Below are 8892 nucleotides of genomic sequence, written 5' to 3'. Positions count from 1 at the left end.
CTACAACATATGAATTGCTTTAACTGAAAAAATAAATTCGGGCTCTGAAATGTTTTAAAGACCATGATTATTTGGTAAAACCTACCATCTTTATTGCCGTCAAATATTGAGATGGAGCCTGCAAATAATTCAATAAAATATATACAATATAACCCAATCGACCTTCCTTTTTATGCTACATTATGTCAGGTATAATAATGACAGTTACAAAATAATAATGGTAGCGATTTCAAGCGAAAGTGCATTCAATTTATGTGAGAATTCACCCCCGCGAGCAAAAAAAAAATGGTTTGTTGACAATCAAGGTCTAATAATACGGATCAGGGGAGTCAAGAACCGAATCTTAAATGTACTTTCTACTGTCAATACATAGTGAAATACTTACGTGAAAGAAACCAACACATGTTAAAATCAACGTGATATAAATACTGATGTCATAGTGGGAAGCCCCTGTACACATGGAAAGGGATACATTGACTACAGGAATACATTTATATTGGAAACATGCAAGCTAAGGTACCTTACAATCATGCATGTCTTCATATTAATCTAGATTATTACACAAACGTAAATTTACATACACATCCATGGTGTATAGGTGCCCCTTTGAAGAAGCTGCCCGTGTTTACGAACTATTTTTTTCTTGTCCCGAATTCCACATGTACGTCCATTTTGCAGATTTCTTTTTGTTATTGCGTCATTTATAGTTGTTCTAATCCAGCTGAAATCGTAAAGGTTTTAATACAGAAAAGTTGATGCCAACGGTAAAAGTTGTTTGTGAAAGATACAGAGATGCAAAGTGAAGATAACGAACAGTGATCAATCTCATAACTCCTACAAGCAATACAAAATAGATAGTTGGGCAAACAAGGACCCCTGGACACACCAGAGGTGGGATCAGGTGCCTAGGAGGAGTAAGCATCCCCTGTTGACCGGTCACACCCGCCGTGAGACCCATATCCTGATCAGGTAAACGGAGTTATCCGCAGTCAAATCAGTGTGCCAAGAACGGCTTAACAATCGGTATGAAACACGTCAGACAGCATTTGGCCCAATGCGAGGTTGTATTGACGAACTAGATCGTTATAACGACCATAGAATTTGCGAAATGCTGACTTAAATCGAGACTGTTGAAATCCTTGTACCATCAACTTCTTTGTCAGTAGCTTACCTCGATTTAAAAACTGACTATACCCAGAACAAGCTCTTGCATATCGAATCAGTTGAGATATATAAACACCATATGCAGGTGATAATGGAATATTGCTACATAAATGTGGGAAGTTGACGATGGAGAAGCTGAAATCATCTCGTTTGTCATACAGTTGAGTTGTCAGTTTGCCGTTAATGTCTACTTTCAATAAAATATCTAAGTATGAAGCAGAAGTGGACGACTCTGTGGTGTCCTTTATTTCGAGCTCATAGGGATATATCAAATATCAGAAATTAATTCCCAATTGATAATGAGTCCCCATAATAAGATGTGTTTTTCACGAATCACATTGTTTCTGTATCTACTTCTGTTTCCTATGAATTTGTTTCGATGCTCATGTTAATTCAGTTTATAAATATTAATAGCCTACTTCAAATAGTTTCCGTAATATAGTTAACCACATCGTGCGTCTACCCTCATAACGTTTGTCTTACTTGCAGTAGGATCCACAACTTCTTTCGTTCTTCAGTTCAGATATATCCAATTCATCGATAGACGCACATGAGGAAGAATTCGCTACAAACAAAACAAAATCAGTGTATCTTATGCGTTTTCATCTGATGCAAATTTAATGCTCGGAATTTTCACAAAAAAATATTTTCATTTGAAAATTGATTGAAAGCAGTGTCTGTGCATTGTTAATGTCTTAGAGTATGTATTTCTGGTTCGTATTTACGTTTCCCTCTAAATGTATTTTGTTTAATGTCCTAATTGAGAGTTTTTCTACTATATTGAATCATCAACACATCCAAGTTGCTGTAAAATGCTGTAAAATTTGACCTATGCACGTCGTAACAGTGATTTTATTTCCATTGAACCTGTTTAAGGTCATATCTAAAAAAACAGAGATAGTCAGTATTAGTGTGACATGTTTATCAAAGAGCAACCATCACCTACATCAGATTGTTAGGTTTAGATGGACTCGACAACTTGACCTTGATTTCCTAATTGAAATACAAAACCCCTCATCACAAGGCTAGTGTGAATTGTTTTATTGTTAATAACAATACAAGTATTGATTGTACGATTAGTTAATTGTAAGAACTGGTAGGATTTGAACAATCTAAAGACGATTGTTAATACTACCGCCGTTATGGTGTAGAAGCAAAATGACACCCTGATTACAATTTATCATATTTCTGAATGATACTACATAACATACCTGTCACATTTACCCCACACGAAGGCACTATGCACCGATCCCAGACCACTTTTCTGTTCGTTGTCAAGCACCACGGTTCGTCAGAATCAAAATCTCTGCAATAATTCTCACGAGCCCCGGGGTAGGATCCGTAGCTGTGTCTGTGTGGATACTGTTTGTCCCACGCCTGGCACTCAAACCCTCGCTCTGTCACGTTTTGTGTTCCAAGATAACTAACTTCAGGGATTTTACAATCTGAAATTTACAGCAAAACCGATTCTTATGATTCTTTACAACATCCAAGAATATCGTTATATGAATATTTTCTAAGATATTGGTGTTTCTCTCTTCCTCCATATCACATATTTACCTGCTGTTTAATATCAATGTGCGATGTCAATGTGAACATACACATATTTACCTGCTGTTTAATATCAATGTGCGATGTCAATGTGAACATACACATATTTACCTGCTGTTTAATATCAATGTGCGATGTCAATGTGAACATACACATATTTACCTGCTGTTTAATATCAATGTGCGATGTCAATGTGAACATACACATATTTACCTGCTGTTTAATATCAATGTGCCATGTCAATGTGAACATACACATATTTGCCTGCTGTTTAATATCAATGTGCGATGTCAATGTGAACATATAATTGGTATCTGTGTGGTGCCTGTCTGATTTTATCGTTACTAATTGTTTATCAGTATGTAAACATTTACATATATAAGTATCGTAGCATATTAATATTATAAATATAAACTTTGCGTTTTTATCGTTTTAGTTTATATAAACATGTATGTTAAAGTATAGATGCAGCTATACATCAAATCCAGGTATATTATACGTATATGTATATGCAAATATACATAAAATTCATGTATGTTATTATGCGTATGTATTTTGTAAACTTCTCTTTTTATGACAAACATTTAGATGCAATGTCGCAGTTTGTATGCATGCAGGCCTGCTACATACTATTATATTTAATATATGTAAGCTTGATGGATGTATGCGATTTGTGATTTTGCATCTATTCTGTATTTTCATTAATTAATTAAATCTATATGTTTTTTAATTAAGTATACCACTTCTTATGGTTAATATTTTATCTGTCATACAATTTTAACATAAGTACTAACTCACCACTTATTACATTATGCATCTTCAGTTTTATACACATAATACATACTATCGAATAAGAATTATGGAGCCATGTCGTGCTATAAGCTGGATCTAGCTACAGAAACATGGTACAGGGTATGAGGTGTAGCACCTGATGACGACCTCAAAATTCTTCCCTAATGACGATCTCAAAATTGTTGTATGGCAAAATTTATAATTAATAACTAATAACTAGTAGCACTCTATTATCAAAATTTTCTTTGGCGACCCTACCCTAATTCTTTTCTGTATATATTTTAGTTATTTCACATATATATACACACCTTCATTCCTATTACTATTACCTGTTACTAATATTACTAATTATCTAATAATTATGGTATATTAATTTCGGTGTATCTTGATTTATTTGGACGAAGGACGGAGACTCGTGTGATTACTAATTATTACATTCTGTAATTTATTATAAATAAAAAATATTTTAATTATTTAATTTTAATTTACTTATCATATTTTTTAAAATTCTAATTTATTGAATAAATTAAATAAAAATTATTATTAAATTTATTATATATATATAAAATATAATAATTTTTTTGCTTTTTATTTAGTTTTTTTAAAATATAAGTTACTTCTTTATTTCATTATGATTTATGACATACGACCACATGTATGTGTCCGGCCATCAAAAGACAGTACCGCAGTCATCAGACGTGTTGGTACACGATGGTCCTTATTTATTTATATTTATTTATTTTTAAAACCATGGGACAGCCCATACGTCCCATACGGAGCATATGGATGTTACTACAACACACTTCAACTTCACTATGTTGGTGTATTTGGGAGGTGTTGGAGGGTGAGGCTGGATCGCAATGAGATGGATAGTATTATAGCAGATAATACAGTCACCAATCGGTTAACGATATATAGTTAACCAATCCTATGAATATCAAATAAACAAAGCATTACTTCCAAGGTGGTCCATCGAATAGCGACAGTTACTCTACACTCTTGACAGTACTTTTAAACGAGTTGAGTTACTGTAATTTATACATATAATTTACATCTTAAAATTATTATTAAATTAAATAATAAAATTTGTTTTCCAATCTAAATATCATTATGTTAAATTACTTTACTATTATATTTTAATTATTCACATGTCCTTATAATTCCATTGATAATTTATGTTTATTCAGTATTCAATGCATTCATTAACTTAACCTTCTGTTTTGCTTATTATTGATTCTATCGTAGTTAACCAATCCTACGAATATCAAACAAACAATGTGAACATACACATATTTACCTGCTGTTTAATATCAATGTGCGATGTTAATGTGAACATATAATTGGTATCTGTGTGGTGACTGTCTGATTTTATTGTTACTAATTGTGTGATGTCATTGCACATACACCATTAATACATATACGTTATTCGTTTGGTTTAATTGTTATTTACTGTGTGCGGTCCTTGTTCTTTTACAATAATTTACATTGTGCCGTCACAGTGCCCGTAAATACACTTACTAGTTTGTGTCATTTTAAGTCTAACGTTATTTATTATGTAGATTAAGTGTGAATTTATAGCCATTTCTTTGGAAATTCAGGGACATTCATTTCTTTTCTGTTCGTTTGCTTACCTGCCTGTCTGTCTGTTTCTCTGTGTGCTTGTATGCACGAGTTTTAAACTTGGTAATGTTATGTGAAGGCCCTATCATGTTTCAATGATACATTCCTTGTTTGAAAACACTGCTTGAAAGATTCTTTGCACCGGATATTTGGGGTGATGTCAATTTTGAAAACCTTGCATGGAAGAAGTGTGCACCTGGGATATGGGGTATTATCATTTTTTAGGAAGTGTATTTTTGATTTGTATATTGAAATATGATTAGGGAATAAAAAAGATGAACAAAACTTGGGTTGCAATGCCTGTTATTGAGGTACAGTGTTCGAATCATTACTTTTTGTACTCAGAATTTATTCATGATTTATTCAATTGAAATGTATATGCCTTTTGACGTCACTACACCACAAGTCAGTCATTGCATAAAACAGACACATAATCATGTCAGCTGATAAAATATATTTAAAAATGTTTAATGCGAGTAATGAAAATAAATAATGACCTTTACTCACTTGATATGCGACAACATTTCATGAAATCAAATTTGAGAGTTTAAAAGGACGTGTTTGAAATGATGCCTGTTTTTAAAAATTCCAAAACATTCCCAAGGTCATGTCTTAGCATTTAAAATAGAACTAAAATAAGTTGAAATTGAGGATCAAATTTTTAAATCATTGACCAAAATACTTCGTTAAAAGTAAATTAATTAAACTTTTTTTTCTTAATCACGGTTCTGTTTTGAAAAAAAAAAATTATCAATCAAATTTAAAAAAAGTATTTAAAATGCTATTTCAACTATTTCCAAATCTCAACTATTTGCATCATCAATTATTAACTGAAATACACGCATCTGGGCATATAAATAGAAATTACTTCGTATGAAACAAGAACTGTAGTATGATGCAGATTTAGAACGTTTTGATTAATCAATCCTTCTGCCAAAAATATAGTTCCTCTCCTACAATTTCAAAATTTAAATGAAGACAAAATGCTTCGACTTGATAAGGTACAGCTATAGATGCGTGGTATGTTTGCACCAGCGAGGCTTAGTTGTAGCATTATGTGCAGTTGTGCTCAGAGGTTCTGAAGTTAATATCCTTAAGTAGGGAATTTTTAACATTATGAGTTTGACCTTGGAAAGTGATATACTTTTAAAAAAAATACTTTGGTCGCATGAGTGGTGGTATGGCTTTTCCATATGCATATTTTCAGTGACAATACCCTTCATAGCTTATCCTTTTTACCGTACGCCCGTATATTTTGACATGCTGATGAAAACTATTCACCTTAGCCATCGCATTGGGTTGCATAAGTACTATGCATTTTGTATTTCATATGTACAGTCATTATAACAGGACGCAACATTTAGTATCTAAATTGTTTTACAGCTATTTTGGACATCTTTGTTTCACAAATACATATTGTACTCGCATACAACGCTTGTCAATGGTGTGATTTAATAGGTACTTAATGCGTAATTTTTGGCTTTTATGATGTATTATTGATGTGTGTTATCAACATGGTTTTATCTTTACTTAATTCGTGGTGTGATATCTCATTACTCTGGTATCTCATTAATCTGTGATATCTCATTAGTCTGTGATAGATCATTACTCTGTGATATCTCATTACTTAGTGATATCTCATTAATCTGTGATATTTCATTATTCTGTGATATATCATTACTCTGTGATATCTCATTGCTCTGTGATATATCATTGCTCTGTGATATCTCATTACTCTGTGATATCTCATTACTCTGTGATATTAGTGTGTAATCCATGTTGTTTTGTTGCATTGTAGTATCAGTTTAGTTTTATCTTTTCTGACTTTTTGGTGTTCGACATGTTCTTATTAATGCATATCATTGTGGTTTTATTGCTACTTAATTTGTGATGTCCGTGATGTTTCAACACCGTGTTATGTTCCTGTCTTTGTAATGCCAGTTTGGGTATATTGCTGTTGTTTTTGAAATTCATCAAATGTACGCCTTTAATATGTGATTATACGTCAATTGCCTTAACTTTAGTGTCTGTGTGCTTCACATTTTGACTGATGCTGGTAACATTAACTTTAGTGTGTGTGCTTCACATTTTAAATAATGACGGATAGCCTTGTCTTTACTGTTTATACTCCACACTGAGACTTCAAGTGATGCCGGGTAGCCTTGGCTTTACTTCCGTGTTTCACACTGTTTGCCTACAGGTGATGACGTATCACATTGACTGCACTGTTTTTCCTCACATCGAATTTGTATTATAACGTGCTACCTTAACATTTTTGTAGGGCGTGTCTGGTATGTACAAGGGTTCATGTTTACCATATACTTATATTTGTATTTTGTTTTAGAGTTATGACATCCATCACAATTCGTTATCCTCGCCTATCCATGCTGTCAGTAGCTGATATTGCGGTATTGTCGGGAAACATTAATTATGCTGTAGTATAACATGTTGAAGTACTTACCGACAAGATAGGTAATTGGGAGACTTCTATTGTTGTCCAAATACGGGGAAGTGTTCCTTGGTGCATTTTCTGAACAAAAAAAAAAAAAGAAAGAAAACGAATTAAGAAAATATTGTAATCGTGTTCTGTGTTCGATTGATTAAGATTCATTTAACAAACGAGTAAAACTTTCAAAATCATGACATTTTGTATAAATTACATTATATTGTAAATCTAATGATTTACTAACCGCTCTGTCTTGTGTGTGATGTGTTGCTGCCTATTTGGCATGTCCAAACAAAGTAAAAAGCATTATTGATGAAAACAAGTATATTTTATATTGAATAAAACATTGTGAAGAGAAATTAGGGTTGTGGAAGCAAATTTGATTTCAAAAACCTGATAAATATGCCTCACAGTTGTACTGTTCAATCCCGATGTGCTGGATCTCTCTCTGTAGTCGTCTGACAACAAAGCTCTTGTCATATTCTGTGATTGTTTCATCAGTGACCTCCATCAATTTTGACAACTTGCAGTTTGCAAACACGGACATTGACCTAGGTTTCAAAATATTTTCAAAAAACATGAATATGTCGTAGCTTTTTTCATATTTCCAGAAACATATAAAATACGTTTGCTTACATTCAAAACTTGTAATTACTATATAAGTACAATCTTTTCGAGAGGGATTTTAAGCAATATGTATGTTAGTCCCCGAGGGTCCCTACAGTCCAGTACATAAGTCTTCGTTACTAGCATGGGGATACATAAGACATTAACGGCAAACTGACAACTCAACTACATGACAAACGGGATGATTTCAGCTTCTCCATCATCAACTTCACACATTTATGTAGCAATATTCCATTATCATCTGTATATAGTGTTTATATATCTCAACTGATTCGATATGCATTTCGCAAATTCTATGGTCGCTGTAACGATCTAGTTCGCCAATACAACCTCGCATTGGGTCAAATGCTGTCTGACGTGTTTCATACCGATTGTTAAGCCGTTCTTGGCACACTGATTTTCACTGCGGATAACTCCGTTTACCTGATGGGGACATGGGGCTCACGGCGGGTGTGACCGGTCAACAAGGGATGCTTACTCCTCCTAGGCACCTGATCCCACCTCTGGTGTGTCCAGGGGTCCGTGTTTGCCCAACACTCTATTTTGTATTGATTGTAGGAGTTATGAGATTGATCACTGTTCGTTATCTTCACCTTGCATATGAATATTTAATTGCTGGAATACAATTTAGAAATTCATTTCAAAAGTAAGGATTATCTCCCTCATGCATAGCTCTGATCCTTTGGACGAAT

At 33.4% G+C, this 8892-nt stretch overlaps 1 long non-coding RNA gene across 1 annotated transcript; it reads right to left on the bottom strand.

Moving 5' to 3' along the window:
* Positions 1–642: 642 nt before the first annotated feature.
* Positions 643–2598, bottom strand: LOC125672648 (uncharacterized). Its single transcript, XR_008797817.1, has 3 exons — positions 2376–2598; positions 1648–1729; positions 643–721 (listed from the first exon to the last, which is right to left on the bottom strand). It is a non-coding gene; the product is annotated as an uncharacterized LOC125672648 (long non-coding RNA).
* Between the last annotated feature and the right edge of the window lie 6294 nt (positions 2599–8892).

The sequence above is a fragment of the Ostrea edulis genome, chromosome 8 (genome assembly GCF_947568905.1).
Source record: "Ostrea edulis chromosome 8, xbOstEdul1.1, whole genome shotgun sequence".
In the NCBI taxonomy this organism is placed as follows: Eukaryota; Metazoa; Mollusca; class Bivalvia; order Ostreida; family Ostreidae; genus Ostrea; species Ostrea edulis.
Note: the sequence above shows the minus strand (reverse complement) of the source record. Positions and strands in the feature narration are given on the sequence as shown.